General features: G+C 47.3%; 86 non-coding genes and 2 pseudogenes across 86 annotated transcripts; all 88 read left to right on the top strand.

Moving 5' to 3' along the window:
- The first annotated feature begins 81 nt into the window (after positions 1-81).
- On the top strand, positions 82-200 carry LOC141356332 (5S ribosomal RNA). The gene has a single exon (XR_012362791.1). It is a non-coding gene; the product is annotated as a 5S ribosomal RNA (ribosomal RNA).
- Positions 201-329: 129 nt separating this feature from the next.
- Positions 330-448, top strand: LOC141356331 (5S ribosomal RNA). Its single transcript, XR_012362790.1, has one exon. It is a non-coding gene; the product is annotated as a 5S ribosomal RNA (ribosomal RNA).
- Positions 449-589: 141 nt separating this feature from the next.
- Positions 590-708, top strand: LOC141356330 (5S ribosomal RNA). Its single transcript, XR_012362789.1, has one exon. It is a non-coding gene; the product is annotated as a 5S ribosomal RNA (ribosomal RNA).
- A 141-nt stretch (positions 709-849) lies between these two features.
- Positions 850-968, top strand: LOC141356329 (5S ribosomal RNA). The gene has a single exon (XR_012362788.1). It is a non-coding gene; the product is annotated as a 5S ribosomal RNA (ribosomal RNA).
- A 141-nt stretch (positions 969-1,109) lies between these two features.
- Positions 1,110-1,228, top strand: LOC141356328 (5S ribosomal RNA). The gene has a single exon (XR_012362787.1). It is a non-coding gene; the product is annotated as a 5S ribosomal RNA (ribosomal RNA).
- Positions 1,229-1,356: 128 nt separating this feature from the next.
- LOC141356327 (5S ribosomal RNA) lies at positions 1,357-1,475 on the top strand. Its single transcript, XR_012362786.1, has one exon. It is a non-coding gene; the product is annotated as a 5S ribosomal RNA (ribosomal RNA).
- A 141-nt stretch (positions 1,476-1,616) lies between these two features.
- Positions 1,617-1,735, top strand: LOC141356326 (5S ribosomal RNA). Its single transcript, XR_012362785.1, has one exon. It is a non-coding gene; the product is annotated as a 5S ribosomal RNA (ribosomal RNA).
- Positions 1,736-1,876: 141 nt separating this feature from the next.
- Positions 1,877-1,995, top strand: LOC141353372 (5S ribosomal RNA). The gene has a single exon (XR_012360468.1). It is a non-coding gene; the product is annotated as a 5S ribosomal RNA (ribosomal RNA).
- Positions 1,996-2,136: 141 nt separating this feature from the next.
- LOC141356325 (5S ribosomal RNA) lies at positions 2,137-2,255 on the top strand. The gene has a single exon (XR_012362784.1). It is a non-coding gene; the product is annotated as a 5S ribosomal RNA (ribosomal RNA).
- A 129-nt stretch (positions 2,256-2,384) lies between these two features.
- LOC141358426 (5S ribosomal RNA) lies at positions 2,385-2,503 on the top strand. The gene has a single exon (XR_012364921.1). It is a non-coding gene; the product is annotated as a 5S ribosomal RNA (ribosomal RNA).
- Positions 2,504-2,644: 141 nt separating this feature from the next.
- On the top strand, positions 2,645-2,763 carry LOC141356324 (5S ribosomal RNA). Its single transcript, XR_012362783.1, has one exon. It is a non-coding gene; the product is annotated as a 5S ribosomal RNA (ribosomal RNA).
- A 129-nt stretch (positions 2,764-2,892) lies between these two features.
- On the top strand, positions 2,893-3,011 carry LOC141356323 (5S ribosomal RNA). Its single transcript, XR_012362782.1, has one exon. It is a non-coding gene; the product is annotated as a 5S ribosomal RNA (ribosomal RNA).
- Positions 3,012-3,152: 141 nt separating this feature from the next.
- On the top strand, positions 3,153-3,271 carry LOC141357060 (5S ribosomal RNA). The gene has a single exon (XR_012363535.1). It is a non-coding gene; the product is annotated as a 5S ribosomal RNA (ribosomal RNA).
- A 141-nt stretch (positions 3,272-3,412) lies between these two features.
- On the top strand, positions 3,413-3,531 carry LOC141357370 (5S ribosomal RNA). The gene has a single exon (XR_012363858.1). It is a non-coding gene; the product is annotated as a 5S ribosomal RNA (ribosomal RNA).
- A 141-nt stretch (positions 3,532-3,672) lies between these two features.
- LOC141358415 (5S ribosomal RNA) lies at positions 3,673-3,791 on the top strand. The gene has a single exon (XR_012364910.1). It is a non-coding gene; the product is annotated as a 5S ribosomal RNA (ribosomal RNA).
- A 141-nt stretch (positions 3,792-3,932) lies between these two features.
- LOC141356322 (5S ribosomal RNA) lies at positions 3,933-4,051 on the top strand. The gene has a single exon (XR_012362781.1). It is a non-coding gene; the product is annotated as a 5S ribosomal RNA (ribosomal RNA).
- A 141-nt stretch (positions 4,052-4,192) lies between these two features.
- Positions 4,193-4,311, top strand: LOC141356321 (5S ribosomal RNA). Its single transcript, XR_012362780.1, has one exon. It is a non-coding gene; the product is annotated as a 5S ribosomal RNA (ribosomal RNA).
- Positions 4,312-4,464: 153 nt separating this feature from the next.
- On the top strand, positions 4,465-4,583 carry LOC141356320 (5S ribosomal RNA). Its single transcript, XR_012362779.1, has one exon. It is a non-coding gene; the product is annotated as a 5S ribosomal RNA (ribosomal RNA).
- Positions 4,584-4,713: 130 nt separating this feature from the next.
- LOC141356319 (5S ribosomal RNA) lies at positions 4,714-4,832 on the top strand. The gene has a single exon (XR_012362778.1). It is a non-coding gene; the product is annotated as a 5S ribosomal RNA (ribosomal RNA).
- A 133-nt stretch (positions 4,833-4,965) lies between these two features.
- Positions 4,966-5,084, top strand: LOC141358045 (5S ribosomal RNA). The gene has a single exon (XR_012364534.1). It is a non-coding gene; the product is annotated as a 5S ribosomal RNA (ribosomal RNA).
- A 140-nt stretch (positions 5,085-5,224) lies between these two features.
- On the top strand, positions 5,225-5,343 carry LOC141356318 (5S ribosomal RNA). Its single transcript, XR_012362777.1, has one exon. It is a non-coding gene; the product is annotated as a 5S ribosomal RNA (ribosomal RNA).
- A 141-nt stretch (positions 5,344-5,484) lies between these two features.
- LOC141357492 (5S ribosomal RNA) lies at positions 5,485-5,603 on the top strand. Its single transcript, XR_012363979.1, has one exon. It is a non-coding gene; the product is annotated as a 5S ribosomal RNA (ribosomal RNA).
- A 141-nt stretch (positions 5,604-5,744) lies between these two features.
- On the top strand, positions 5,745-5,863 carry LOC141353571 (5S ribosomal RNA). Its single transcript, XR_012360667.1, has one exon. It is a non-coding gene; the product is annotated as a 5S ribosomal RNA (ribosomal RNA).
- A 121-nt stretch (positions 5,864-5,984) lies between these two features.
- LOC141356317 (5S ribosomal RNA) lies at positions 5,985-6,103 on the top strand. Its single transcript, XR_012362776.1, has one exon. It is a non-coding gene; the product is annotated as a 5S ribosomal RNA (ribosomal RNA).
- A 141-nt stretch (positions 6,104-6,244) lies between these two features.
- Positions 6,245-6,363, top strand: LOC141356316 (5S ribosomal RNA). The gene has a single exon (XR_012362775.1). It is a non-coding gene; the product is annotated as a 5S ribosomal RNA (ribosomal RNA).
- Positions 6,364-6,503: 140 nt separating this feature from the next.
- LOC141353386 (5S ribosomal RNA) lies at positions 6,504-6,622 on the top strand. The gene has a single exon (XR_012360483.1). It is a non-coding gene; the product is annotated as a 5S ribosomal RNA (ribosomal RNA).
- A 141-nt stretch (positions 6,623-6,763) lies between these two features.
- On the top strand, positions 6,764-6,882 carry LOC141356963 (5S ribosomal RNA). The gene has a single exon (XR_012363435.1). It is a non-coding gene; the product is annotated as a 5S ribosomal RNA (ribosomal RNA).
- A 141-nt stretch (positions 6,883-7,023) lies between these two features.
- LOC141356315 (5S ribosomal RNA) lies at positions 7,024-7,142 on the top strand. Its single transcript, XR_012362774.1, has one exon. It is a non-coding gene; the product is annotated as a 5S ribosomal RNA (ribosomal RNA).
- Positions 7,143-7,271: 129 nt separating this feature from the next.
- On the top strand, positions 7,272-7,390 carry LOC141353672 (5S ribosomal RNA; annotated as a pseudogene).
- A 141-nt stretch (positions 7,391-7,531) lies between these two features.
- LOC141358229 (5S ribosomal RNA) lies at positions 7,532-7,650 on the top strand. The gene has a single exon (XR_012364718.1). It is a non-coding gene; the product is annotated as a 5S ribosomal RNA (ribosomal RNA).
- Positions 7,651-7,791: 141 nt separating this feature from the next.
- On the top strand, positions 7,792-7,910 carry LOC141354097 (5S ribosomal RNA; annotated as a pseudogene).
- Positions 7,911-8,039: 129 nt separating this feature from the next.
- LOC141356314 (5S ribosomal RNA) lies at positions 8,040-8,158 on the top strand. The gene has a single exon (XR_012362773.1). It is a non-coding gene; the product is annotated as a 5S ribosomal RNA (ribosomal RNA).
- A 133-nt stretch (positions 8,159-8,291) lies between these two features.
- Positions 8,292-8,410, top strand: LOC141356313 (5S ribosomal RNA). Its single transcript, XR_012362772.1, has one exon. It is a non-coding gene; the product is annotated as a 5S ribosomal RNA (ribosomal RNA).
- Positions 8,411-8,551: 141 nt separating this feature from the next.
- On the top strand, positions 8,552-8,670 carry LOC141356312 (5S ribosomal RNA). The gene has a single exon (XR_012362771.1). It is a non-coding gene; the product is annotated as a 5S ribosomal RNA (ribosomal RNA).
- Positions 8,671-8,811: 141 nt separating this feature from the next.
- LOC141356311 (5S ribosomal RNA) lies at positions 8,812-8,930 on the top strand. The gene has a single exon (XR_012362770.1). It is a non-coding gene; the product is annotated as a 5S ribosomal RNA (ribosomal RNA).
- Positions 8,931-9,071: 141 nt separating this feature from the next.
- On the top strand, positions 9,072-9,190 carry LOC141356310 (5S ribosomal RNA). Its single transcript, XR_012362769.1, has one exon. It is a non-coding gene; the product is annotated as a 5S ribosomal RNA (ribosomal RNA).
- A 129-nt stretch (positions 9,191-9,319) lies between these two features.
- On the top strand, positions 9,320-9,438 carry LOC141356309 (5S ribosomal RNA). The gene has a single exon (XR_012362768.1). It is a non-coding gene; the product is annotated as a 5S ribosomal RNA (ribosomal RNA).
- Positions 9,439-9,579: 141 nt separating this feature from the next.
- LOC141356308 (5S ribosomal RNA) lies at positions 9,580-9,698 on the top strand. The gene has a single exon (XR_012362767.1). It is a non-coding gene; the product is annotated as a 5S ribosomal RNA (ribosomal RNA).
- Positions 9,699-9,839: 141 nt separating this feature from the next.
- On the top strand, positions 9,840-9,958 carry LOC141356307 (5S ribosomal RNA). Its single transcript, XR_012362766.1, has one exon. It is a non-coding gene; the product is annotated as a 5S ribosomal RNA (ribosomal RNA).
- A 129-nt stretch (positions 9,959-10,087) lies between these two features.
- On the top strand, positions 10,088-10,206 carry LOC141356306 (5S ribosomal RNA). The gene has a single exon (XR_012362765.1). It is a non-coding gene; the product is annotated as a 5S ribosomal RNA (ribosomal RNA).
- A 141-nt stretch (positions 10,207-10,347) lies between these two features.
- Positions 10,348-10,466, top strand: LOC141356305 (5S ribosomal RNA). Its single transcript, XR_012362764.1, has one exon. It is a non-coding gene; the product is annotated as a 5S ribosomal RNA (ribosomal RNA).
- A 141-nt stretch (positions 10,467-10,607) lies between these two features.
- LOC141356304 (5S ribosomal RNA) lies at positions 10,608-10,726 on the top strand. Its single transcript, XR_012362763.1, has one exon. It is a non-coding gene; the product is annotated as a 5S ribosomal RNA (ribosomal RNA).
- Positions 10,727-10,867: 141 nt separating this feature from the next.
- LOC141356303 (5S ribosomal RNA) lies at positions 10,868-10,986 on the top strand. Its single transcript, XR_012362762.1, has one exon. It is a non-coding gene; the product is annotated as a 5S ribosomal RNA (ribosomal RNA).
- Positions 10,987-11,127: 141 nt separating this feature from the next.
- Positions 11,128-11,246, top strand: LOC141356302 (5S ribosomal RNA). Its single transcript, XR_012362761.1, has one exon. It is a non-coding gene; the product is annotated as a 5S ribosomal RNA (ribosomal RNA).
- Positions 11,247-11,387: 141 nt separating this feature from the next.
- Positions 11,388-11,506, top strand: LOC141356300 (5S ribosomal RNA). Its single transcript, XR_012362759.1, has one exon. It is a non-coding gene; the product is annotated as a 5S ribosomal RNA (ribosomal RNA).
- Positions 11,507-11,635: 129 nt separating this feature from the next.
- LOC141356299 (5S ribosomal RNA) lies at positions 11,636-11,754 on the top strand. Its single transcript, XR_012362758.1, has one exon. It is a non-coding gene; the product is annotated as a 5S ribosomal RNA (ribosomal RNA).
- Positions 11,755-11,895: 141 nt separating this feature from the next.
- LOC141356298 (5S ribosomal RNA) lies at positions 11,896-12,014 on the top strand. The gene has a single exon (XR_012362757.1). It is a non-coding gene; the product is annotated as a 5S ribosomal RNA (ribosomal RNA).
- Positions 12,015-12,155: 141 nt separating this feature from the next.
- LOC141356297 (5S ribosomal RNA) lies at positions 12,156-12,274 on the top strand. The gene has a single exon (XR_012362756.1). It is a non-coding gene; the product is annotated as a 5S ribosomal RNA (ribosomal RNA).
- Positions 12,275-12,415: 141 nt separating this feature from the next.
- LOC141356296 (5S ribosomal RNA) lies at positions 12,416-12,534 on the top strand. Its single transcript, XR_012362755.1, has one exon. It is a non-coding gene; the product is annotated as a 5S ribosomal RNA (ribosomal RNA).
- A 129-nt stretch (positions 12,535-12,663) lies between these two features.
- Positions 12,664-12,782, top strand: LOC141356295 (5S ribosomal RNA). The gene has a single exon (XR_012362754.1). It is a non-coding gene; the product is annotated as a 5S ribosomal RNA (ribosomal RNA).
- A 129-nt stretch (positions 12,783-12,911) lies between these two features.
- Positions 12,912-13,030, top strand: LOC141356294 (5S ribosomal RNA). The gene has a single exon (XR_012362753.1). It is a non-coding gene; the product is annotated as a 5S ribosomal RNA (ribosomal RNA).
- A 141-nt stretch (positions 13,031-13,171) lies between these two features.
- LOC141356293 (5S ribosomal RNA) lies at positions 13,172-13,290 on the top strand. The gene has a single exon (XR_012362752.1). It is a non-coding gene; the product is annotated as a 5S ribosomal RNA (ribosomal RNA).
- Positions 13,291-13,431: 141 nt separating this feature from the next.
- On the top strand, positions 13,432-13,550 carry LOC141356292 (5S ribosomal RNA). The gene has a single exon (XR_012362751.1). It is a non-coding gene; the product is annotated as a 5S ribosomal RNA (ribosomal RNA).
- Positions 13,551-13,691: 141 nt separating this feature from the next.
- LOC141356291 (5S ribosomal RNA) lies at positions 13,692-13,810 on the top strand. The gene has a single exon (XR_012362750.1). It is a non-coding gene; the product is annotated as a 5S ribosomal RNA (ribosomal RNA).
- Positions 13,811-13,939: 129 nt separating this feature from the next.
- LOC141356289 (5S ribosomal RNA) lies at positions 13,940-14,058 on the top strand. The gene has a single exon (XR_012362748.1). It is a non-coding gene; the product is annotated as a 5S ribosomal RNA (ribosomal RNA).
- A 141-nt stretch (positions 14,059-14,199) lies between these two features.
- Positions 14,200-14,318, top strand: LOC141356288 (5S ribosomal RNA). The gene has a single exon (XR_012362747.1). It is a non-coding gene; the product is annotated as a 5S ribosomal RNA (ribosomal RNA).
- A 141-nt stretch (positions 14,319-14,459) lies between these two features.
- LOC141356287 (5S ribosomal RNA) lies at positions 14,460-14,578 on the top strand. The gene has a single exon (XR_012362746.1). It is a non-coding gene; the product is annotated as a 5S ribosomal RNA (ribosomal RNA).
- Positions 14,579-14,707: 129 nt separating this feature from the next.
- Positions 14,708-14,826, top strand: LOC141356286 (5S ribosomal RNA). The gene has a single exon (XR_012362745.1). It is a non-coding gene; the product is annotated as a 5S ribosomal RNA (ribosomal RNA).
- Positions 14,827-14,955: 129 nt separating this feature from the next.
- Positions 14,956-15,074, top strand: LOC141356285 (5S ribosomal RNA). Its single transcript, XR_012362744.1, has one exon. It is a non-coding gene; the product is annotated as a 5S ribosomal RNA (ribosomal RNA).
- A 141-nt stretch (positions 15,075-15,215) lies between these two features.
- On the top strand, positions 15,216-15,334 carry LOC141356284 (5S ribosomal RNA). The gene has a single exon (XR_012362743.1). It is a non-coding gene; the product is annotated as a 5S ribosomal RNA (ribosomal RNA).
- Positions 15,335-15,475: 141 nt separating this feature from the next.
- LOC141356283 (5S ribosomal RNA) lies at positions 15,476-15,594 on the top strand. Its single transcript, XR_012362742.1, has one exon. It is a non-coding gene; the product is annotated as a 5S ribosomal RNA (ribosomal RNA).
- A 141-nt stretch (positions 15,595-15,735) lies between these two features.
- LOC141357656 (5S ribosomal RNA) lies at positions 15,736-15,854 on the top strand. The gene has a single exon (XR_012364143.1). It is a non-coding gene; the product is annotated as a 5S ribosomal RNA (ribosomal RNA).
- A 129-nt stretch (positions 15,855-15,983) lies between these two features.
- On the top strand, positions 15,984-16,102 carry LOC141356282 (5S ribosomal RNA). The gene has a single exon (XR_012362741.1). It is a non-coding gene; the product is annotated as a 5S ribosomal RNA (ribosomal RNA).
- A 141-nt stretch (positions 16,103-16,243) lies between these two features.
- Positions 16,244-16,362, top strand: LOC141356281 (5S ribosomal RNA). Its single transcript, XR_012362740.1, has one exon. It is a non-coding gene; the product is annotated as a 5S ribosomal RNA (ribosomal RNA).
- Positions 16,363-16,491: 129 nt separating this feature from the next.
- Positions 16,492-16,610, top strand: LOC141356280 (5S ribosomal RNA). Its single transcript, XR_012362739.1, has one exon. It is a non-coding gene; the product is annotated as a 5S ribosomal RNA (ribosomal RNA).
- A 141-nt stretch (positions 16,611-16,751) lies between these two features.
- Positions 16,752-16,870, top strand: LOC141356278 (5S ribosomal RNA). Its single transcript, XR_012362737.1, has one exon. It is a non-coding gene; the product is annotated as a 5S ribosomal RNA (ribosomal RNA).
- A 141-nt stretch (positions 16,871-17,011) lies between these two features.
- LOC141356277 (5S ribosomal RNA) lies at positions 17,012-17,130 on the top strand. Its single transcript, XR_012362736.1, has one exon. It is a non-coding gene; the product is annotated as a 5S ribosomal RNA (ribosomal RNA).
- A 141-nt stretch (positions 17,131-17,271) lies between these two features.
- LOC141356276 (5S ribosomal RNA) lies at positions 17,272-17,390 on the top strand. The gene has a single exon (XR_012362735.1). It is a non-coding gene; the product is annotated as a 5S ribosomal RNA (ribosomal RNA).
- A 141-nt stretch (positions 17,391-17,531) lies between these two features.
- On the top strand, positions 17,532-17,650 carry LOC141356275 (5S ribosomal RNA). Its single transcript, XR_012362734.1, has one exon. It is a non-coding gene; the product is annotated as a 5S ribosomal RNA (ribosomal RNA).
- Positions 17,651-17,791: 141 nt separating this feature from the next.
- LOC141356274 (5S ribosomal RNA) lies at positions 17,792-17,910 on the top strand. The gene has a single exon (XR_012362733.1). It is a non-coding gene; the product is annotated as a 5S ribosomal RNA (ribosomal RNA).
- A 141-nt stretch (positions 17,911-18,051) lies between these two features.
- Positions 18,052-18,170, top strand: LOC141356273 (5S ribosomal RNA). Its single transcript, XR_012362732.1, has one exon. It is a non-coding gene; the product is annotated as a 5S ribosomal RNA (ribosomal RNA).
- Positions 18,171-18,311: 141 nt separating this feature from the next.
- LOC141356272 (5S ribosomal RNA) lies at positions 18,312-18,430 on the top strand. The gene has a single exon (XR_012362731.1). It is a non-coding gene; the product is annotated as a 5S ribosomal RNA (ribosomal RNA).
- Positions 18,431-18,571: 141 nt separating this feature from the next.
- LOC141356271 (5S ribosomal RNA) lies at positions 18,572-18,690 on the top strand. The gene has a single exon (XR_012362730.1). It is a non-coding gene; the product is annotated as a 5S ribosomal RNA (ribosomal RNA).
- A 141-nt stretch (positions 18,691-18,831) lies between these two features.
- Positions 18,832-18,950, top strand: LOC141356270 (5S ribosomal RNA). Its single transcript, XR_012362729.1, has one exon. It is a non-coding gene; the product is annotated as a 5S ribosomal RNA (ribosomal RNA).
- A 141-nt stretch (positions 18,951-19,091) lies between these two features.
- On the top strand, positions 19,092-19,210 carry LOC141356269 (5S ribosomal RNA). The gene has a single exon (XR_012362728.1). It is a non-coding gene; the product is annotated as a 5S ribosomal RNA (ribosomal RNA).
- Positions 19,211-19,351: 141 nt separating this feature from the next.
- On the top strand, positions 19,352-19,470 carry LOC141356268 (5S ribosomal RNA). Its single transcript, XR_012362727.1, has one exon. It is a non-coding gene; the product is annotated as a 5S ribosomal RNA (ribosomal RNA).
- A 141-nt stretch (positions 19,471-19,611) lies between these two features.
- Positions 19,612-19,730, top strand: LOC141356267 (5S ribosomal RNA). The gene has a single exon (XR_012362726.1). It is a non-coding gene; the product is annotated as a 5S ribosomal RNA (ribosomal RNA).
- Positions 19,731-19,871: 141 nt separating this feature from the next.
- LOC141356266 (5S ribosomal RNA) lies at positions 19,872-19,990 on the top strand. Its single transcript, XR_012362725.1, has one exon. It is a non-coding gene; the product is annotated as a 5S ribosomal RNA (ribosomal RNA).
- Positions 19,991-20,131: 141 nt separating this feature from the next.
- LOC141356265 (5S ribosomal RNA) lies at positions 20,132-20,250 on the top strand. The gene has a single exon (XR_012362724.1). It is a non-coding gene; the product is annotated as a 5S ribosomal RNA (ribosomal RNA).
- Positions 20,251-20,391: 141 nt separating this feature from the next.
- On the top strand, positions 20,392-20,510 carry LOC141356264 (5S ribosomal RNA). The gene has a single exon (XR_012362723.1). It is a non-coding gene; the product is annotated as a 5S ribosomal RNA (ribosomal RNA).
- Positions 20,511-20,651: 141 nt separating this feature from the next.
- LOC141356263 (5S ribosomal RNA) lies at positions 20,652-20,770 on the top strand. Its single transcript, XR_012362722.1, has one exon. It is a non-coding gene; the product is annotated as a 5S ribosomal RNA (ribosomal RNA).
- A 141-nt stretch (positions 20,771-20,911) lies between these two features.
- Positions 20,912-21,030, top strand: LOC141356262 (5S ribosomal RNA). Its single transcript, XR_012362721.1, has one exon. It is a non-coding gene; the product is annotated as a 5S ribosomal RNA (ribosomal RNA).
- A 141-nt stretch (positions 21,031-21,171) lies between these two features.
- LOC141356261 (5S ribosomal RNA) lies at positions 21,172-21,290 on the top strand. The gene has a single exon (XR_012362720.1). It is a non-coding gene; the product is annotated as a 5S ribosomal RNA (ribosomal RNA).
- A 141-nt stretch (positions 21,291-21,431) lies between these two features.
- Positions 21,432-21,550, top strand: LOC141356260 (5S ribosomal RNA). Its single transcript, XR_012362719.1, has one exon. It is a non-coding gene; the product is annotated as a 5S ribosomal RNA (ribosomal RNA).
- Positions 21,551-21,691: 141 nt separating this feature from the next.
- On the top strand, positions 21,692-21,810 carry LOC141356259 (5S ribosomal RNA). Its single transcript, XR_012362718.1, has one exon. It is a non-coding gene; the product is annotated as a 5S ribosomal RNA (ribosomal RNA).
- Positions 21,811-21,951: 141 nt separating this feature from the next.
- LOC141356257 (5S ribosomal RNA) lies at positions 21,952-22,070 on the top strand. Its single transcript, XR_012362716.1, has one exon. It is a non-coding gene; the product is annotated as a 5S ribosomal RNA (ribosomal RNA).
- Positions 22,071-22,211: 141 nt separating this feature from the next.
- On the top strand, positions 22,212-22,330 carry LOC141356256 (5S ribosomal RNA). The gene has a single exon (XR_012362715.1). It is a non-coding gene; the product is annotated as a 5S ribosomal RNA (ribosomal RNA).
- Positions 22,331-22,463: 133 nt separating this feature from the next.
- LOC141356255 (5S ribosomal RNA) lies at positions 22,464-22,582 on the top strand. The gene has a single exon (XR_012362714.1). It is a non-coding gene; the product is annotated as a 5S ribosomal RNA (ribosomal RNA).
- Positions 22,583-22,656: the final 74 nt, after the last annotated feature.

The following is a 22,656-nucleotide window of genomic DNA, read 5'->3' as shown; positions in this document are numbered from 1 at the left end:
GCATCCTTTCTGTAAGCGTTCGCCGATGGCATGGTGTTGCCACATTAGTCTTGAAGTGGCTCTCGAATCGAGTCAGCGCTCGCTTACGGCCACACCACCCTGAGCACGCCCGCTCTCGTCTGATCTCGGAAGCCAAGCAGGGTCGGGCCTGGTTAGTACTTGGATGGGAGACCGCCTGGGAATACCAGGTGCTGTAAGCATTTAATTAATTATTTAATTATTTATTCATATAATTTTTTTCCAGAAATGCATCCTTTCTGTAAGCGTTCGCCGATGGCATGCCGTTGCCACATTAGTCTTGAAGTGGCTCTCGAATCGAGCCAGCGCTCGCTTACGGCCACACCACCCTGAGCACGCCCGCTCTCGTCTGATCTCGGAAGCCAAGCAGGGTCGGGCCTGGTTAGTACTTGGATGGGAGACCGCCTGGGAATACCAGGTGCTGTAAGCATTTAATTCTTTATTTAATTAATTATTTAATTATTTATTCATATAATTTTTTTCCAGAAATGCATCCTTTCTGTAAGCGTTCGCCGAAGGCATGGCGTTGCCACATTAGTCTTGAAGTGGCTCTCGAATCGAGTCAGCGCTCGCTTACGGCCACACCACCCTGAGCACGCCCGCTCTCGTCTGATCTCGGAAGCCAAGCAGGGTCGGGCCTGGTTAGTACTTGGATGGGAGACCGCCTGGGAATACCAGGTGCTGTAAGCATTTAATTCTTTATTTAATTAATTATTTAATTATTTATTCATATAATTTTTTTCCAGAAATGCATCCTTTCTGTAAGCGTTCGCCGATGGCATGGCGTTGCCACATTAGTCTTGAAGTGGCTCTCGAATCGAGTCAGCGCTCGCTTACGGCCACACCACCCTGAGCACGCCCGCTCTCGTCTGATCTCGGAAGCCAAGCAGGGTCGGGCCTGGTTAGTACTTGGATGGGAGACCGCCTGGGAATACCAGGTGCTGTAAGCATTAAATTCTTTATTTAATTAATTATTTAATTATTTATTCATATAATTTTTTTCCAGAAATGCATCCTTTCTGTAAGCGTTCGCCGATGGCATGGCGTTGCCACATTAGTCTTGAAGTGGCTCTCGAATCGAATCATCGCTCGCTTACGGCCACACCACCCTGAGCACGCCCGCTCTCGTCTGATCTCGGAAGCCAAGCAGGGTCGGGCCTGGTTAGTACTTGGATGGGAGACCGCCTGGGAATACCAGGTGCTGTAAGCATTTAATTAATTATTTATTTATTTATTCATATAATTTTTTCCAGAAATGCATCCTTTCTGTAAGCGTTCGCCGATGGCATGGCGTTGCCACATTAGTCTTGAAGTGGCTCTCGAATCGAGTCAGCGCTCGCTTACGGCCACACCACCCTGAGCACGCCCGCTCTCGTCTGATCTCGGAAGCCAAGCAGGGTCGGGCCTGGTTAGTACTTGGATGGGAGACCGCCTGGGAATACCAGGTGCTGTAAGCATTTAATTCTTTATTTAATTAATTATTTAATTATTTATTCATATAATTTTTTTCCAGAAATGCATCCTTTCTGTAAGCGTTCGCCGATGGCATGGCGTTGCCACATTAGTCTTGAAGTGGCTCTCGAATCGAGTCAGCGCTCGCTTACGGCCACACCACCCTGAGCACGCCCGCTCTCGTCTGATCTCGGAAGCCAAGCAGGGTCGGGCCTGGTTAGTACTTGGATGGGAGACCGCCTGGGAATACCAGGTGCTGTAAGCATTTAATTCTTTATTTAATTAATTATTTAATTATTTATTTATATAATTTTTTTCCAGAAATGCATCCTTTCTGTAAGCGTTCGCCGATGGCATGGCGTTGCCACATTAGTCTTGAAGTGGCTCTCGAATCGAGTCAGCGCTCGCTTACGGCCACACCACCCTGAGGACGCCCGCTCTCGTCTGATCTCGGAAGCCAAGCAGGGTCGGGCCTGGTTAGTACTTGGAGGGGAGACCGCCTGGGAATACCAGGTGCTGTAAGCATTTAATTCTTTATTTAATTAATTATTTAATTATTTATTCATATAATTTTTTTCCAGAAATGCATCCTTTCTGTAAGCGTTCGCCGATGGCATGGTGTTGCCACATTAGTCTTGAAGTGGCTCTCGAATCGAGTCAGCGCTCGCTTACGGCCACACCACCCTGAGCACGCCCGCTCTCGTCTGATCTCGGAAGCCAAGCAGGGTCGGGCCTGGTTAGTACTTGGATGGGAGACCGCCTGGGAATACCAGGTGCTGTAAGCATTTAATTAATTATTTAATTATTTATTCATATAATTTTTTTCCAGAAATGCATCCTTTCTGTAAGCGTTCGCCGATGGCATGCCGTTGCCACATTAGTCTTGAAGTGGCTCTCGAATCGAGCCAGCGCTCGCTTACGGCCACACCACCCTGAGCACGCACGCTCTCGTCTGATCTCGGAAGCCAAGCAGGGTCGGGCCTGGTTAGTACTTGGATGGGAGACCGCCTGGGAATACCAGGTGCTGTAAGCATTTAATTCTTTATTTAATTAATTATTTAATTATTTATTCATATAATTTTTTTCCAGAAATGCATCCTTTCTGTAAGCGTTCGCCGATGGCATGGTGTTGCCACATTAGTCTTGAAGTGGCTCTCGAATCGAGTCAGCGCTCGCTTACGGCCACACCACCCTGAGCACGCCCGCTCTCGTCTGATCTCGGAAGCCAAGCAGGGTCGGGCCTGGTTAGTACTTGGATGGGAGACCGCCTGGGAATACCAGGTGCTGTAAGCATTTAATTAATTATTTAATTATTTATTCATATAATTTTTTTCCAGAAATGCATCCTTTCTGTAAGCGTTCGCCGATGGCATGCCGTTGCCACATTAGTCTTGAAGTGGCTCTCGAATCGAGCCAGCGCTCGCTTACGGCCACACCACCCTGAGCACGCCCGCTCTCGTCTGATCTCGGAAGCCAAGCAGGGTCGGGCCTGGTTAGTACTTGGATGGGAGACCGCCTGGGAATACCAGGTGCTGTAAGCATTTAATTCTTTATTTAATTAATTATTTAATTATTTATTCATATAATTTTTTTCCAGAAATGCATCCTTTCTGTAAGCGTTCGCCGAAGGCATGGCGTTGCCACATTAGTCTTGAAGTGGCTCTCGAATCGAGTCAGCGCTCGCTTACGGCCACACCACCCTGAGCACGCCCGCTCTCGTCTGATCTCGGAAGCCAAGCAGGGTCGGGCCTGGTTAGTACTTGGATGGGAGACCGCCTGGGAATACCAGGTGCTGTAAGCGTTTGATTCTTTATTTAATTAATTATTTAATTATTTATTCATATAATTTTTTTCCAGAAATGCATTCTTTCTGTAAGCGTTCGCCGATGGCATGGCGTTGCCACATTAGTCTTGAAGTGGCTCTCGAATCGAGTCAGCGCTCGCTTACGGCCACACCACCCTGAGCACGCCCGCTCTCGTCTGATCTCGGAAGCCAAGCAGGGTCGGGCCTGGTTAGTACTTGAATGGGAGACCGCCTGGGAATACCAGGTGCTGTAAGCATTTAATTCTTTATTTAATTAATTATTTAATTATTTATTCATATAATTTTTTTCCAGAAATGCATCCTTTCTGTAAGCGTTCGCCGATGGCATGGCGTTGCCACATTAGTCTTGAAGTGGCTCTCGAATCGAGTCAGCGCTCGCTTACGGCCACACCACCCTGCGCACGCCCGCTCTCGTCTGATCTCGGAAGCCAAGCAGGGTTGGTCCTGGTTAGTACTTGGATGGGAGACCGCCTGGGAATACCAGGTGCTGTAAGCATTAAATTCTTTATTTAATTAATTATTTAATTATTTATTCATATAATTTTTTTCCAGAAATGCATCCTTTCTGTAAGCGTTCGCCGATGGCATGGCGTTGCCACATTAGTCTTGAAGTGGCTCTCGAATCGAGTCAGCGCTCGCTTACGGCCACACCACCCTGAGCACGCCCGCTCTCGTCTGATCTCGGAAGCCAAGCAGGGTCGGGCCTGGTTAGTACTTGGATGGGAGACCGCCTGGGAATACCAGGTGCTGTAAGCATTTAATTCTTTATTTAATTAATTATTTAATTATTTATTCATATAATTTTTTTCCAGAAATGCATCCTTTCTGTAAGCGTTCGCCGATGGCATGGCGTTGCCACATTAGTCTTGAAGTGGCTCTCGAATCGAGTCAGCGCTCGCTTACGGCCACACCACCCTGAGCACGCCCGCTCTCGTCTGATCTCGGAAGCCAAGCAGGGTCGGGCCTGGTTAGTACTTGGATGGGAGACCGCCTGGGAATACCAGGTGCTGTAAGCATTTAATTCTTTATTTAATTCTTTATTTAATTAATTATTTAATTATTTATTCATATAATTTTTTTCCAGAAATGCATCCTTTCTGTAAGCGTTCGCCGATGGCATGGCGTTGCCACATTAGTCTTGAAGTGGCTCTCGAATCGAGTCAGCGCTCGCTTACGGCCACACCACCCTGAGCACGCCCGCTCTCGTCTGATCTCGGAAGCCAAGCAGGGTCGGGCCTGGTTAGTACTTGGATGGGAGACCGCCTGGGAATACCAGGTGCTGTAAGCATTTAATTAATTATTTAATTATTTATTCATATAATTTTTTTCCCAGAAATGCATCCTTTCTGTAAGCGTTCGCCGATGGCATGGCGTTGCCACATTAGTCTTGAAGTGGCTCTCGAATCGAGTCAGCGCTCGCTTACGGCCACACCACCCTGAGCACGCCCGCTCTCGTCTGATCTCGGAAGCCAAGCAGGGTCGGGCCTGGTTAGTACTTGGATGGGAGACCGCCTGGGAATACCAGGTGCTGTAAGCATTCAATTCTTTATTTAATTAATTATTTATTCATATAATTTTTTTCCAGAAATGCATCCTTTCTGTAAGCGTTCGCCGATGGCATGGCGTTGCCACATTAGTCTTGAAGTGGCTCTCGAATCGAGTCAGCGCTCGCTTACGGCCACACCACCCTGAGCACGCCCGCTCTCGTCTGATCTCGGAAGCCAAGCAGGGTCGGGTCTGGTTAGTACTTGGATGGGAGACCGCCTGGGAATACCAGGTGCTGTAAGCATTTAATTCTTTATTTAATTAATTATTTAATTATTTATTCATATAATTTTTTCCAGAAATGCATCCTTTCTGTAAGCGTTCGCCGATGGCATGGCGTTGCCACATTAGTCTTGAAGTGGCTCTCGAATCGAGTCAGCGCTCGCTTACGGCCACACCACCCTGAGCACGCCCGCTCTCGTCTGATCTCGGAAGCCAAGCAGGGTCGGGCCTGGTTAGTACTTGGATGGGAGACCGCCTGGGAATACCAGGTGCTGTAAGCATTTCATTCTTTATTTAATTAATTATTTAATTATTTATTCATATAATTTTTTTCCAGAAATGCATCCTTTCTGTAAGCGTTCGCCGATGGCATGGCGTTGCCACATTAGTCTTGAAGTGGCTCTCGAATCGAGTCAGCGCTCGCTTACGGCCACACCACCCTGAGCACGCCCGCTCTCGTCTGATCTCGGAAGCCAAGCAGGGTCGGGCCTGGTTAGTACTTGGATGGGAGTCCGCCTGGGAATACCAGGTGCTGTAAGCATTTATTTCTTTATTTAATTAATTATTTAATTATTTATTCATATAATTTTTTTCCAGAAATGCATCCTTTCTGTAAGCGTTCGCCGATGGCATGGCGTTGCCACATTAGTCTTGAAGTGGCTCTCGAATCGAGTCAGTGATCGCTTACGGCCACACCACCCTGAGCACGCCCGCTCTCGTCTGATCTCGGAAGCCAAGCAGGGTCGGGTCTGTTTAGTACTTGGATGGGAGACCGCCTGGGAATACCAGGTGCTGTAAGCATTTAATTAATTATTTATTCATATAATTTTTTTCCAGAAATGCATCCTTTCTGTAAGCGTTCGCCGATGGCATGGCGTTGCCACATTTGTCTTGAAGTGGCTCTCGAATCGAGTCAGCGCTCGCTTACGGCCACACCACCCTGAGCACGCCCGCTCTCGTCTGATCTCGGAAGCCAAGCAGGGTCGGGCCTGGTTAGTACTTGGATGGGAGACCGCCTGGGAATACCAGGTGCTGTAAGCATTTAATTCTTTATTTAATTAATTATTTAATTATTTATTCATATAATTTTTTTCCAGAAATGCATCCTTTCTGTAAGCGTTCGCCGATGGCATGGCGTTGCCACATTAGTCTTGAAGTGGCTCTCGAATCGAGTCAGCGCTCGCTTACGGCCACACCACCCTGAGCACGCCCGCTCTCGTCTGATCTCGGAAGCCAAGCAGGGTCGGGCCTGGTTAGTACTTGGATGGGAGACCGCCTGGGAATACCAGGTGCTGTAAGCATTTAATTCTTTTTTAATTAATTATTTAATTATTTATTCATATAATTTTTTTCCAGAAATGCATCCTTTCTGTAAGCGTTCGCCGATGGCATGGCGTTGCCACATTAGTCTTGAAGTGGCTCTCGAATCGAGTCAGCGCTCGCTTACGGCCACACCACCCTGAGCACGCCCGCTCTCGTCTGATCTCGGAAGCCAAGCAGGGTCGGGCCTGGTTAGTACTTGGATGGGAGACCGCCTGGGAATACCAGATGCTGTAAGCATTTAATTCTTTATTTAATTAATTATTTAATTATTTATTCATATGATTTTTTTCCAGAAATGCATCCTTTCTGTAAGCGTTCGCCGATGGCATGGCGTTGCCACATTTGTCTTGAAGTGGCTCTCGAATCGAGTCAGCGCTCGCTTACGGCCACACCGCCCTGAGCACGCCCGCTCTCGTCTGATCTCGGAAGCCAAGCAGGGTCGGGCCTGGTTAGTACTTGGATGGGAGACCGCCTGGGAATACCAGGTGCTGTAAGCATTTAATTCTTTATTTAATTAATTATTTAATTATTTATTCATATAATTTTTTTCCAGAAATGCATCCTTTCTGTAAGCGTTCGCCGATGGCATGGCGTTGCCACATTAGTCTTGAAGTGGCTCTCGAATCGAGTCTGCGCTCGCTTACGGCCACACCACCCTGAGCACGCCCGCTCTCGTCTGATCTCGGAAGCCAAGCAGGGTCGGGCCTGGTTAGTACTTGGATGGGAGACCGCCTGGGAATACCAGGTGCTGTAAGCATTTAATTAATTATTTATTTATTTATTCATATAATTTTTTTCCAGAAATGCATCCTTTCTGTAAGCGTTCGCCGATGGCATGGCGTTGCCACATTAGTCTTGAAGTGGCTCTCGAATCGAGTCAGCGCTCGCTTACGGCCACACCACCCTGAGCACGCCCGCTCTCGTCTGATCTCGGAAGCCAAGCAGGGTCGGGCCTGGTTAGTACTTGGATGGGAGACCGCCTGGGAATACCAGGTGCTCTAAGCATTTAATTCTTTATTTAATTAATTATTTAATTATTTATTCATATAATTTTTTTCCAGAAATGCATCCTTTCTGTAAGCGTTCGCCGATGGCATGGCGTTGCCACATTAGTCTTGAAGTGGCTCTCGAATCGAGTCAGCGCTCGCTTACGGCCACACCACCCTGAGCACGCCCGCTCTCGTCTGATCTCGGAAGCCAAGCAGGGTCGGGCCTGGTTAGTACTTGGATGGGAGACCGCCTGGGAATACCAGGTGCTATAAGCATTTAATTCTTTATTTAATTAATTATTTAATTATTTATTCATATAATTTTTTTCCAGAAATGCATCCTTTCTGTAAGCGTTCGCCGATGGCATGGCGTTGCCACATTAGTCTTGAAGTGGCTCTCGAATCGAGTCAGCGCTCGCTTACGGCCACGCCACCCTGAGCACGCCCGCTCTCGTCTGATCTCGGAAGCCAAGCAGGGTCGAGCCTGTTTAGTACTTGGATGGGAGACCGCCTGGGAATACCAGGTGCTGTAAGCATTTAATTAATTATTTAATTATTTATTCATATAATTTTTTTCCAGAAATGCATCCTTTCTGTAAGCGTTCGCTGATGGCATGGCGTTGCCACATTAGTCTTGAAGTGGCTCTCGAATCGAGTCAGCGCTCGCTTACGGCCACACCACCCTGAGCACGCCCGCTCTCGTCTGATCTCGGAAGCCAAGCAGGGTCGGGCCTGGTTAGTACTTGGATGGGAGACCGCCTGGGAATACCAGGTGCTGTAAGCATTTAATTCTTTATTTAATTAATTATTTATTCATATAATTTTTTTCCAGAAATGCATCCTTTCTGTAAGCGTTCGCCGATGGCATGGCGTTGCCACATTAGTCTTGAAGTGGCTCTCGAATCGAGTCAGCGCTCGCTTACGGCCACACCACCCTGAGCACGCCCGCTCTCGTCTGATCTCGGAAGCCAAGCAGGGTCGGGCCTGGTTAGTACTTGGATGGGAGACCGCCTGGGAATACCAGGTGCTGTAAGCATTTAATTCTTTATTTAATTAATTATTTAATTATTTATTCATATAATTTTTTTCCAGAAATGCATCCTTTCTGTAAGCGTTCGCCGATGGCATGGCGTTGCCACATTAGTCTTGAAGTGGCTCTCGAATCGAGTCAGCGCTCGCTTACGGCCACACCACCCTGAGCACGCCCGCTCTCGTCTGATCTCGGAAGCCAAGCAGGGTCGGGCCTGGTTAGTACTTGGATGGGAGACCGCCTGGGAATACCAGGTGCTGTAAGCATTTAATTCTTTATTTAATTAATTATTTAATTATTTATTCATATAATTTTTTTCCAGAAATGCATCCTTTCTGTAAGCGTTCGCCGATGGCATGGCGTTGCCACATTAGTCTTGAAGTGGCTCTCGAATCGAGTCAGCGCTCGCTTACGGCCACACCACCCTGAGCACGCCCGCTCTCGTCTGATCTCGGAAGCCAAGCAGGGTCGGGCCTGGTTAGTACTTGGATGGGAGACCGCCTGGGAATACCAGGTGCTGTAAGCATTAAATTCTTTATTTAATTAATTATTTAATTATTTATTCATATAATTTTTTTCCAGAAATGCATCCTTTCTGTAAGCGTTCGCCGATGGCATGGTGTTGCCACATTAGTCTTGAAGTGGCTCTCGAATCGAGTCAGCGCTCGCTTACGGCCACACCACCCTGAGCACGCCCGCTCTCGTCTGATCTCGGAAGCCAAGCAGGGTCGGGCCTGGTTAGTACTTGGATGGGAGACCGCCTGGGAATACCAGGTGCTGTAAGCATTTAATTAATTATTTATTTATTTATTCATATAATTTTTTTCCAGAAATGCATCCTTTCTGTAAGCGTTCGCCGATGGCATGGCGTTGCCACATTAGTCTTGAAGTGGCTCTCGAATCGAGTCAGCGCTCGCTTACGGCCACACCACCCTGAGCACGCCCGCTCTCGTCTGATCTCGGAAGCCAAGCAGGGTCGGGCCTGGTTAGTACTTGGATGGGAGACCGCCTGGGAATACCAGGTGCTGTAAGCATTTAATTCTTTATTTAATTAATTATTTAATTATTTATTCATATAATTTTTTTCCAGAAATGCATCCTTTCTGTAAGCGTTCGCCGATGGCATGGCGTTGCCACATTAGTCTTGAAGTGGCTCTCGAATCGAGTCAGCGCTCGCTTACGGCCACACCACCCTGAGCACGCCCGCTCTCGTCTGATCTCGGAAGCCAAGCAGGGTCGGGCCTGGTTAGTACTTGGATGGGAGACCGCCTGGGAATACCAGGTGCTGTAAGCATTTAATTCTTTATTTAATTAATTATTTAATTATTTATTCATATAATTTTTTTCCAGAAATGCATCCTTTCTGTAAGCGTTCGCCGATGGCATGGCGTTGCCACATTAGTCTTGAAGTGGCTCTCGAATCGAGTCAGCGCTCGCTTACGGCCACACCACCCTGAGCACGCCCGCTCTCGTCTGATCTCGGAAGCCAAGCAGGGTCGGGCCTGGTTAGTACTTGGATGGGAGACCGCCTGGGAATACCAGGTGCTGTAAGCATTTAATTAATTATTTATTTATTTATTCATATAATTTTTTTCCAGAAATGCATCCTTTCTGTAAGCGTTCGCCGATGGCATGGCGTTGCCACATTAGTCTTGAAGTGGCTCTCGAATCGAGTCAGCGCTCGCTTACGGCCACACCACCCTGAGCACGCCCGCTCTCGTCTGATCTCGGAAGCCAAGCAGGGTCGGGCCTGGTTAGTACTTGGATGGGAGACCGCCTGGGAATACCAGGTGCTGTAAGCATTTAATTCTTTATTTAATTAATTATTTAATTATTTATTCATATAATTTTTTTCCAGAAATGCATCCTTTCTGTAAGCGTTCGCCGATGGCATGGCGTTGCCACATTAGTCTTGAAGTGGCTCTCGAATCGAGTCAGCGCTCGCTTACGGCCACACCACCCTGAGCACGCCCGCTCTCGTCTGATCTCGGAAGCCAAGCAGGGTCGGGCCTGGTTAGTACTTGGATGGGAGACCGCCTGGGAATACCAGGTGCTGTAAGCATTTAATTCTTTATTTAATTAATTATTTATTTATTTATTCATATAATTTTTTTCCAGAAATGCATCCTTTCTGTAAGCGTTCGCCGATGGCATGGCGTTGCCACATTAGTCTTGAAGTGGCTCTCGAATCGAGTCAGCGCTCGCTTACGGCCACACCACCCTGAGCACGCCCGCTCTCGTCTGATCTCGGAAGCCAAGCAGGGTCGGGCCTGGTTAGTACTTGGATGGGAGACCGCCTGGGAATACCAGGTGCTGTAAGCATTTAATTCTTTATTTAATTAATTATTTAATTATTTATTCATATAATTTTTTTCCAGAAATGCATCCTTTCTGTAAGCGTTCGCCGATGGCATGGCGTTGCCACATTAGTCTTGAAGTGGCTCTCGAATCGAGTCAGCGCTCGCTTACGGCCACACCACCCTGAGCACGCCCGCTCTCGTCTGATCTCGGAAGCCAAGCAGGGTCGGGCCTGGTTAGTACTTGGATGGGAGACCGCCTGGGAATACCAGGTGCTGTAAGCATTTAATTCTTTATTTAATTAATTATTTAATTATTTATTCATATAATTTTTTTCCAGAAATGCATCCTTTCTGTAAGCGTTCGCCGATGGCATGGCGTTGCCACATTAGTCTTGAAGTGGCTCTCGAATCGAGTCAGCGCTCGCTTACGGCCACACCACCCTGAGCACGCCCGCTCTCGTCTGATCTCGGAAGCCAAGCAGGGTCGGGCCTGGTTAGTACTTGGATGGGAGACCGCCTGGGAATACCAGGTGCTGTAAGCATTTAATTCTTTATTTAATTAATTATTTAATTATTTATTCATATAATTTTTTTCCAGAAATGCATCCTTTCTGTAAGCGTTCGCCGATGGCATGGCGTTGCCACATTAGTCTTGAAGTGGCTCTCGAATCGAGTCAGCGCTCGCTTACGGCCACACCACCCTGAGCACGCCCGCTCTCGTCTGATCTCGGAAGCCAAGCAGGGTCGGGCCTGGTTAGTACTTGGATGGGAGACCGCCTGGGAATACCAGGTGCTGTAAGCATTTAATTAATTATTTAATTATTTATTCATATAATTTTTTTCCAGAAATGCATCCTTTCTGTAAGCGTTCGCCGATGGCATGGCGTTGCCACATTAGTCTTGAAGTGGCTCTCGAATCGAGTCAGCGCTCGCTTACGGCCACACCACCCTGAGCACGCCCGCTCTCGTCTGATCTCGGAAGCCAAGCAGGGTCGGGCCTGGTTAGTACTTGGATGGGAGACCGCCTGGGAATACCAGGTGCTGTAAGCATTTAATTCTTTATTTAATTAATTATTTAATTATTTATTCATATAATTTTTTTCCAGAAATGCATCCTTTCTGTAAGCGTTCGCCGATGGCATGGCGTTGCCACATTAGTCTTGAAGTGGCTCTCGAATCGAGTCAGCGCTCGCTTACGGCCACACCACCCTGAGCACGCCCGCTCTCGTCTGATCTCGGAAGCCAAGCAGGGTCGGGCCTGGTTAGTACTTGGATGGGAGACCGCCTGGGAATACCAGGTGCTGTAAGCATTTAATTCTTTATTTAATTAATTATTTAATTATTTATTCATATAATTTTTTTCCAGAAATGCATCCTTTCTGTAAGCGTTCGCCGATGGCATGGCGTTGCCACATTAGTCTTGAAGTGGCTCTCGAATCGAGTCAGCGCTCGCTTACGGCCACACCACCCTGAGCACGCCCGCTCTCGTCTGATCTCGGAAGCCAAGCAGGGTCGGGCCTGGTTAGTACTTGGATGGGAGACCGCCTGGGAATACCAGGTGCTGTAAGCATTTAATTCTTTATTTAATTAATTATTTAATTATTTATTCATATAATTTTTTTCCAGAAATGCATCCTTTCTGTAAGCGTTCGCCGATGGCATGGCGTTGCCACATTAGTCTTGAAGTGGCTCTCGAATCGAGTCAGCGCTCGCTTACGGCCACACCACCCTGAGCACGCCCGCTCTCGTCTGATCTCGGAAGCCAAGCAGGGTCGGGCCTGGTTAGTACTTGGATGGGAGACCGCCTGGGAATACCAGGTGCTGTAAGCATTTAATTAATTATTTAATTATTTATTCATATAATTTTTTTCCAGAAATGCATCCTTTCTGTAAGCGTTCGCCGATGGCATGGCGTTGCCACATTAGTCTTGAAGTGGCTCTCGAATCGAGTCAGCGCTCGCTTACGGCCACACCACCCTGAGCACGCCCGCTCTCGTCTGATCTCGGAAGCCAAGCAGGGTCGGGCCTGGTTAGTACTTGGATGGGAGACCGCCTGGGAATACCAGGTGCTGTAAGCATTTAATTAATTATTTAATTATTTATTCATATAATTTTTTTCCAGAAATGCATCCTTTCTGTAAGCGTTCGCCGATGGCATGGCGTTGCCACATTAGTCTTGAAGTGGCTCTCGAATCGAGTCAGCGCTCGCTTACGGCCACACCACCCTGAGCACGCCCGCTCTCGTCTGATCTCGGAAGCCAAGCAGGGTCGGGCCTGGTTAGTACTTGGATGGGAGACCGCCTGGGAATACCAGGTGCTGTAAGCATTTAATTCTTTATTTAATTAATTATTTAATTATTTATTCATATAATTTTTTTCCAGAAATGCATCCTTTCTGTAAGCGTTCGCCGATGGCATGGCGTTGCCACATTAGTCTTGAAGTGGCTCTCGAATCGAGTCAGCGCTCGCTTACGGCCACACCACCCTGAGCACGCCCGCTCTCGTCTGATCTCGGAAGCCAAGCAGGGTCGGGCCTGGTTAGTACTTGGATGGGAGACCGCCTGGGAATACCAGGTGCTGTAAGCATTTAATTCTTTATTTAATTAATTATTTAATTATTTATTCATATAATTTTTTTCCAGAAATGCATCCTTTCTGTAAGCGTTCGCCGATGGCATGGCGTTGCCACATTAGTCTTGAAGTGGCTCTCGAATCGAGTCAGCGCTCGCTTACGGCCACACCACCCTGAGCACGCCCGCTCTCGTCTGATCTCGGAAGCCAAGCAGGGTCGGGCCTGGTTAGTACTTGGATGGGAGACCGCCTGGGAATACCAGGTGCTGTAAGCATTTAATTCTTTATTTAATTAATTATTTAATTATTTATTCATATAATTTTTTTCCAGAAATGCATCCTTTCTGTAAGCGTTCGCCGATGGCATGGCGTTGCCACATTAGTCTTGAAGTGGCTCTCGAATCGAGTCAGCGCTCGCTTACGGCCACACCACCCTGAGCACGCCCGCTCTCGTCTGATCTCGGAAGCCAAGCAGGGTCGGGCCTGGTTAGTACTTGGATGGGAGACCGCCTGGGAATACCAGGTGCTGTAAGCATTTAATTAATTATTTAATTATTTATTCATATAATTTTTTTCCAGAAATGCATCCTTTCTGTAAGCGTTCGCCGATGGCATGGCGTTGCCACATTAGTCTTGAAGTGGCTCTCGAATCGAGTCAGCGCTCGCTTACGGCCACACCACCCTGAGCACGCCCGCTCTCGTCTGATCTCGGAAGCCAAGCAGGGTCGGGCCTGGTTAGTACTTGGATGGGAGACCGCCTGGGAATACCAGGTGCTGTAAGCATTTAATTCTTTATTTAATTAATTATTTAATTATTTATTCATATAATTTTTTTCCAGAAATGCATCCTTTCTGTAAGCGTTCGCCGATGGCATGGCGTTGCCACATTAGTCTTGAAGTGGCTCTCGAATCGAGTCAGCGCTCGCTTACGGCCACACCACCCTGAGCACGCCCGCTCTCGTCTGATCTCGGAAGCCAAGCAGGGTCGGGCCTGGTTAGTACTTGGATGGGAGACCGCCTGGGAATACCAGGTGCTGTAAGCATTTAATTCTTTATTTAATTAATTATTTAATTATTTATTCATATAATTTTTTTCCAGAAATGCATCCTTTCTGTAAGCGTTCGCCGATGGCATGGCGTTGCCACATTAGTCTTGAAGTGGCTCTCGAATCGAGTCAGCGCTCGCTTACGGCCACACCACCCTGAGCACGCCCGCTCTCGTCTGATCTCGGAAGCCAAGCAGGGTCGGGCCTGGTTAGTACTTGGATGGGAGACCGCCTGGGAATACCAGGTGCTGTAAGCATTTAATTAATTATTTAATTATTTATTCATATAATTTTTTTCCAGAAATGCATCCTTTCTGTAAGCGTTCGCCGATGGCATGGCGTTGCCACATTAGTCTTGAAGTGGCTCTCGAATCGAGTCAGCGCTCGCTTACGGCCACACCACCCTGAGCACGCCCGCTCTCGTCTGATCTCGGAAGCCAAGCAGGGTCGGGCCTGGTTAGTACTTGGATGGGAGACCGCCTGGGAATACCAGGTGCTGTAAGCATTTAATTAATTATTTAATTATTTATTCATATAATTTTTTTCCAGAAATGCATCCTTTCTGTAAGCGTTCGCCGATGGCATGGCGTTGCCACATTAGTCTTGAAGTGGCTCTCGAATCGAGTCAGCGCTCGCTTACGGCCACACCACCCTGAGCACGCCCGCTCTCGTCTGATCTCGGAAGCCAAGCAGGGTCGGGCCTGGTTAGTACTTGGATGGGAGACCGCCTGGGAATACCAGGTGCTGTAAGCATTTAATTCTTTATTTAATTAATTATTTAATTATTTATTCATATAATTTTTTTCCAGAAATGCATCCTTTCTGTAAGCGTTCGCCGATGGCATGGCGTTGCCACATTAGTCTTGAAGTGGCTCTCGAATCGAGTCAGCGCTCGCTTACGGCCACACCACCCTGAGCACGCCCGCTCTCGTCTGATCTCGGAAGCCAAGCAGGGTCGGGCCTGGTTAGTACTTGGATGGGAGACCGCCTGGGAATACCAGGTGCTGTAAGCATTTAATTCTTTATTTAATTAATTATTTAATTATTTATTCATATAATTTTTTTCCAGAAATGCATCCTTTCTGTAAGCGTTCGCCGATGGCATGGCGTTGCCACATTAGTCTTGAAGTGGCTCTCGAATCGAGTCAGCGCTCGCTTACGGCCACACCACCCTGAGCACGCCCGCTCTCGTCTGATCTCGGAAGCCAAGCAGGGTCGGGCCTGGTTAGTACTTGGATGGGAGACCGCCTGGGAATACCAGGTGCTGTAAGCATTTAATTCTTTATTTAATTAATTATTTAATTATTTATTCATATAATTTTTTTCCAGAAATGCATCCTTTCTGTAAGCGTTCGCCGATGGCATGGCGTTGCCACATTAGTCTTGAAGTGGCTCTCGAATCGAGTCAGCGCTCGCTTACGGCCACACCACCCTGAGCACGCCCGCTCTCGTCTGATCTCGGAAGCCAAGCAGGGTCGGGCCTGTTTAGTACTTGGATGGGAGACCGCCTGGGAATACCAGGTGCTGTAAGCATTTAATTAATTATTTAATTATTTATTCATATAATTTTTTTCCAGAAATGCATCCTTTCTGTAAGCGTTCGCCGATGGCATGGCGTTGCCACATTAGTCTTGAAGTGGCTCTCGAATCGAGTCAGCGCTCGCTTACGGCCACACCACCCTGAGCACGCCCGCTCTCGTCTGATCTCGGAAGCCAAGCAGGGTCGGGCCTGGTTAGTACTTGGATGGGAGACCGCCTGGGAATACCAGGTGCTGTAAGCATTTAATTCTTTATTTAATTAATTATTTAATTATTTATTCATATAATTTTTTTCCAGAAATGCATCCTTTCTGTAAGCGTTCGCCGATGGCATGGCGTTGCCACATTAGTCTTGAAGTGGCTCTCGAATCGAGTCAGCGCTCGCTTACGGCCACACCACCCTGAGCACGCCCGCTCTCGTCTGATCTCGGAAGCCAAGCAGGGTCGGGCCTGGTTAGTACTTGGATGGGAGACCGCCTGGGAATACCAGGTGCTGTAAGCATTTAATTAATTATTTAATTATTTATTCATATAATTTTTTTCCAGAAATGCATCCTTTCTGTAAGCGTTCGCCGATGGCATGGCGTTGCCACATTAGTCTTGAAGTGGCTCTCGAATCGAGTCAGCGCTCGCTTACGGCCACACCACCCTGAGCACGCCCGCTCTCGTCTGATCTCGGAAGCCAAGCAGGGTCGGGCCTGGTTAGTACTTGGATGGGAGACCGCCTGGGAATACCAGGTGCTGTAAGCATTTAATTCTTTATTTAATTAATTATTTAATTATTTATTCATATAATTTTTTTCCAGAAATGCATCCTTTCTGTAAGCGTTCGCCGATGGCATGGCGTTGCCACATTAGTCTTGAAGTGGCTCTCGAATCGAGTCAGCGCTCGCTTACGGCCACACCACCCTGAGCACGCCCGCTCTCGTCTGATCTCGGAAGCCAAGCAGGGTCGGGCCTGGTTAGTACTTGGATGGGAGACCGCCTGGGAATACCAGGTGCTGTAAGCATTTAATTCTTTATTTAATTAATTATTTAATTATTTATTCATATAATTTTTTTCCAGAAATGCATCCTTTCTGTAAGCGTTCGCCGATGGCATGGCGTTGCCACATTAGTCTTGAAGTGGCTCTCGAATCGAGTCAGCGCTCGCTTACGGCCACACCACCCTGAGCACGCCCGCTCTCGTCTGATCTCGGAAGCCAAGCAGGGTCGGGCCTGGTTAGTACTTGGATGGGAGACCGCCTGGGAATACCAGGTGCTGTAAGCATTTAATTCTTTATTTAATTAATTATTTAATTATTTATTCATATAATTTTTTTCCAGAAATGCATCCTTTCTGTAAGCGTTCGCCGATGGCATGGCGTTGCCACATTAGTCTTGAAGTGGCTCTCGAATCGAGTCAGCGCTCGCTTACGGCCACACCACCCTGAGCACGCCCGCTCTCGTCTGATCTCGGAAGCCAAGCAGGGTCGGGCCTGGTTAGTACTTGGATGGGAGACCGCCTGGGAATACCAGGTGCTGTAAGCATTTAATTCTTTATTTAATTAATTATTTAATTATTTATTCATATAATTTTTTTCCAGAAATGCATCCTTTCTGTAAGCGTTCGCCGATGGCATGGCGTTGCCACATTAGTCTTGAAGTGGCTCTCGAATCGAGTCAGCGCTCGCTTACGGCCACACCACCCTGAGCACGCCCGCTCTCGTCTGATCTCGGAAGCCAAGCAGGGTCGGGCCTGGTTAGTACTTGGATGGGAGACCGCCTGGGAATACCAGGTGCTGTAAGCATTTAATTCTTTATTTAATTAATTATTTAATTATTTATTCATATAATTTTTTTCCAGAAATGCATCCTTTCTGTAAGCGTTCGCCGATGGCATGGCGTTGCCACATTAGTCTTGAAGTGGCTCTCGAATCGAGTCAGCGCTCGCTTACGGCCACACCACCCTGAGCACGCCCGCTCTCGTCTGATCTCGGAAGCCAAGCAGGGTCGGGCCTGGTTAGTACTTGGATGGGAGACCGCCTGGGAATACCAGGTGCTGTAAGCATTTAATTCTTTATTTAATTAATTATTTAATTATTTATTCATATAATTTTTTTCCAGAAATGCATCCTTTCTGTAAGCGTTCGCCGATGGCATGGCGTTGCCACATTAGTCTTGAAGTGGCTCTCGAATCGAGTCAGCGCTCGCTTACGGCCACACCACCCTGAGCACGCCCGCTCTCGTCTGATCTCGGAAGCCAAGCAGGGTCGGGCCTGGTTAGTACTTGGATGGGAGACCGCCTGGGAATACCAGGTGCTGTAAGCATTTAATTCTTTATTTAATTAATTATTTAATTATTTATTCATATAATTTTTTTCCAGAAATGCATCCTTTCTGTAAGCGTTCGCCGATGGCATGGCGTTGCCACATTAGTCTTGAAGTGGCTCTCGAATCGAGTCAGCGCTCGCTTACGGCCACACCACCCTGAGCACGCCCGCTCTCGTCTGATCTCGGAAGCCAAGCAGGGTCGGGCCTGGTTAGTACTTGGATGGGAGACCGCCTGGGAATACCAGGTGCTGTAAGCATTTAATTCTTTATTTAATTAATTATTTAATTATTTATTCATATAATTTTTTTCCAGAAATGCATCCTTTCTGTAAGCGTTCGCCGATGGCATGGCGTTGCCACATTAGTCTTGAAGTGGCTCTCGAATCGAGTCAGCGCTCGCTTACGGCCACACCACCCTGAGCACGCCCGCTCTCGTCTGATCTCGGAAGCCAAGCAGGGTCGGGCCTGGTTAGTACTTGGATGGGAGACCGCCTGGGAATACCAGGTGCTGTAAGCATTTAATTCTTTATTTAATTAATTATTTAATTATTTATTCATATAATTTTTTTCCAGAAATGCATCCTTTCTGTAAGCGTTCGCCGATGGCATGGCGTTGCCACATTAGTCTTGAAGTGGCTCTCGAATCGAGTCAGCGCTCGCTTACGGCCACACCACCCTGAGCACGCCCGCTCTCGTCTGATCTCGGAAGCCAAGCAGGGTCGGGCCTGGTTAGTACTTGGATGGGAGACCGCCTGGGAATACCAGGTGCTGTAAGCATTTAATTCTTTATTTAATTAATTATTTAATTATTTATTCATATAATTTTTTTCCAGAAATGCATCCTTTCTGTAAGCGTTCGCCGATGGCATGGCGTTGCCACATTAGTCTTGAAGTGGCTCTCGAATCGAGTCAGCGCTCGCTTACGGCCACACCACCCTGAGCACGCCCGCTCTCGTCTGATCTCGGAAGCCAAGCAGGGTCGGGCCTGGTTAGTACTTGGATGGGAGACCGCCTGGGAATACCAGGTGCTGTAAGCATTTAATTCTTTATTTAATTAATTATTTAATTATTTATTCATATAATTTTTTTCCAGAAATGCATCCTTTCTGTAAGCGTTCGCCGATGGCATGGCGTTGCCACATTAGTCTTGAAGTGGCTCTCGAATCGAGTCAGCGCTCGCTTACGGCCACACCACCCTGAGCACGCCCGCTCTCGTCTGATCTCGGAAGCCAAGCAGGGTCGGGCCTGGTTAGTACTTGGATGGGAGACCGCCTGGGAATACCAGGTGCTGTAAGCATTTAATTCTTTATTTAATTAATTATTTAATTATTTATTCATATAATTTTTTTCCAGAAATGCATCCTTTCTGTAAGCGTTCGCCGATGGCATGGCGTTGCCACATTAGTCTTGAAGTGGCTCTCGAATCGAGTCAGCGCTCGCTTACGGCCACACCACCCTGAGCACGCCCGCTCTCGTCTGATCTCGGAAGCCAAGCAGGGTCGGGCCTGGTTAGTACTTGGATGGGAGACCGCCTGGGAATACCAGGTGCTGTAAGCATTTAATTCTTTATTTAATTAATTATTTAATTATTTATTCATATAATTTTTTTCCAGAAATGCATCCTTTCTGTAAGCGTTCGCCGATGGCATGGCGTTGCCACATTAGTCTTGAAGTGGCTCTCGAATCGAGTCAGCGCTCGCTTACGGCCACACCACCCTGAGCACGCCCGCTCTCGTCTGATCTCGGAAGCCAAGCAGGGTCGGGCCTGGTTAGTACTTGGATGGGAGACCGCCTGGGAATACCAGGTGCTGTAAGCATTTAATTCTTTATTTAATTAATTATTTAATTATTTATTCATATAATTTTTTTCCAGAAATGCATCCTTTCTGTAAGCGTTCGCCGATGGCATGGCGTTGCCACATTAGTCTTGAAGTGGCTCTCGAATCGAGTCAGCGCTCGCTTACGGCCACACCACCCTGAGCACGCCCGCTCTCGTCTGATCTCGGAAGCCAAGCAGGGTCGGGCCTGGTTAGTACTTGGATGGGAGACCGCCTGGGAATACCAGGTGCTGTAAGCATTTAATTCTTTATTTAATTAATTATTTAATTATTTATTCATATAATTTTTTTCCAGAAATGCATCCTTTCTGTAAGCGTTCGCCGATGGCATGGCGTTGCCACATTAGTCTTGAAGTGGCTCTCGAATCGAGTCAGCGCTCGCTTACGGCCACACCACCCTGAGCACGCCCGCTCTCGTCTGATCTCGGAAGCCAAGCAGGGTCGGGCCTGGTTAGTACTTGGATGGGAGACCGCCTGGGAATACCAGGTGCTGTAAGCATTTAATTCTTTATTTAATTAATTATTTAATTATTTATTCATATAATTTTTTTCCAGAAATGCATCCTTTCTGTAAGCGTTCGCCGATGGCATGGCGTTGCCACATTAGTCTTGAAGTGGCTCTCGAATCGAGTCAGCGCTCGCTTACGGCCACACCACCCTGAGCACGCCCGCTCTCGTCTGATCTCGGAAGCCAAGCAGGGTCGGGCCTGGTTAGTACTTGGATGGGAGACCGCCTGGGAATACCAGGTGCTGTAAGCATTTAATTCTTTATTTAATTAATTATTTAATTATTTATTCATATAATTTTTTTCCAGAAATGCATCCTTTCTGTAAGCGTTCGCCGATGGCATGGCGTTGCCACATTAGTCTTGAAGTGGCTCTCGAATCGAGTCAGCGCTCGCTTACGGCCACACCACCCTGAGCACGCCCGCTCTCGTCTGATCTCGGAAGCCAAGCAGGGTCGGGCCTGGTTAGTACTTGGATGGGAGACCGCCTGGGAATACCAGGTGCTGTAAGCATTTAATTCTTTATTTAATTAATTATTTAATTATTTATTCATATAATTTTTTTCCAGAAATGCATCCTTTCTGTAAGCGTTCGCCGATGGCATGGCGTTGCCACATTAGTCTTGAAGTGGCTCTCGAATCGAGTCAGCGCTCGCTTACGGCCACACCACCCTGAGCACGCCCGCTCTCGTCTGATCTCGGAAGCCAAGCAGGGTCGGGCCTGGTTAGTACTTGGATGGGAGACCGCCTGGGAATACCAGGTGCTGTAAGCATTTAATTCTTTATTTAATTAATTATTTAATTATTTATTCATATAATTTTTTTCCAGAAATGCATCCTTTCTGTAAGCGTTCGCCGATGGCATGGCGTTGCCACATTAGTCTTGAAGTGGCTCTCGAATCGAGTCAGCGCTCGCTTACGGCCACACCACCCTGAGCACGCCCGCTCTCGTCTGATCTCGGAAGCCAAGCAGGGTCGGGCCTGGTTAGTACTTGGATGGGAGACCGCCTGGGAATACCAGGTGCTGTAAGCATTTAATTCTTTATTTAATTAATTATTTAATTATTTATTCATATAATTTTTTTCCAGAAATGCATCCTTTCTGTAAGCGTTCGCCGATGGCATGGCGTTGCCACATTAGTCTTGAAGTGGCTCTCGAATCGAGTCAGCGCTCGCTTACGGCCACACCACCCTGAGCACGCCCGCTCTCGTCTGATCTCGGAAGCCAAGCAGGGTCGGGCCTGGTTAGTACTTGGATGGGAGACCGCCTGGGAATACCAGGTGCTGTAAGCATTTAATTCTTTATTTAATTAATTATTTAATTATTTATTCATATAATTTTTTTCCAGAAATGCATCCTTTCTGTAAGCGTTCGCCGATGGCATGGCGTTGCCACATTAGTCTTGAAGTGGCTCTCGAATCGAGTCAGCGCTCGCTTACGGCCACACCACCCTGAGCACGCCCGCTCTCGTCTGATCTCGGAAGCCAAGCAGGGTCGGGCCTGGTTAGTACTTGGATGGGAGACCGCCTGGGAATACCAGGTGCTGTAAGCATTTAATTCTTTATTTAATTAATTATTTAATTATTTATTCATATAATTTTTTTCCAGAAATGCATCCTTTCTGTAAGCGTTCGCCGATGGCATGGCGTTGCCACATTAGTCTTGAAGTGGCTCTCGAATCGAGTCAGCGCTCGCTTACGGCCACACCACCCTGAGCACGCCCGCTCTCGTCTGATCTCGGAAGCCAAGCAGGGTCGGGCCTGGTTAGTACTTGGATGGGAGACCGCCTGGGAATACCAGGTGCTGTAAGCATTTAATTAATTATTTATTTATTTATTTATTCATATAATTTTTTTCCAGAAATGCATCCTTTCTGTAAGCGTTCGCCGATGGCATGGCGTTGCCACATTAGTCTTGAAGTGGCTCTCGAATCGAGTCAGCGCTCGCTTACGGCCACACCACCCTGAGCACGCCCGCTCTCGTCTGATCTCGGAAGCCAAGCAGGGTCGGGCCTGGTTAGTACTTGGATGGGAGACCGCCTGGGAATACCAGGTGCTGTAAGCATTTAATTCTTTTTTAATTAATTATTTAATTATTTATTCATATAATTTTTTTCCAGAAATGCATCCTTTCTGTAA

The sequence above is a fragment of the Misgurnus anguillicaudatus genome, chromosome 21 (assembly GCF_027580225.2).
Source record: "Misgurnus anguillicaudatus chromosome 21, ASM2758022v2, whole genome shotgun sequence".
In the NCBI taxonomy this organism is placed as follows: domain Eukaryota; kingdom Metazoa; phylum Chordata; class Actinopteri; order Cypriniformes; family Cobitidae; genus Misgurnus; species Misgurnus anguillicaudatus.
The sequence above is the reverse complement of the archived record's forward strand: the minus strand, read 5'-3'. Positions and strand labels throughout refer to the sequence as shown.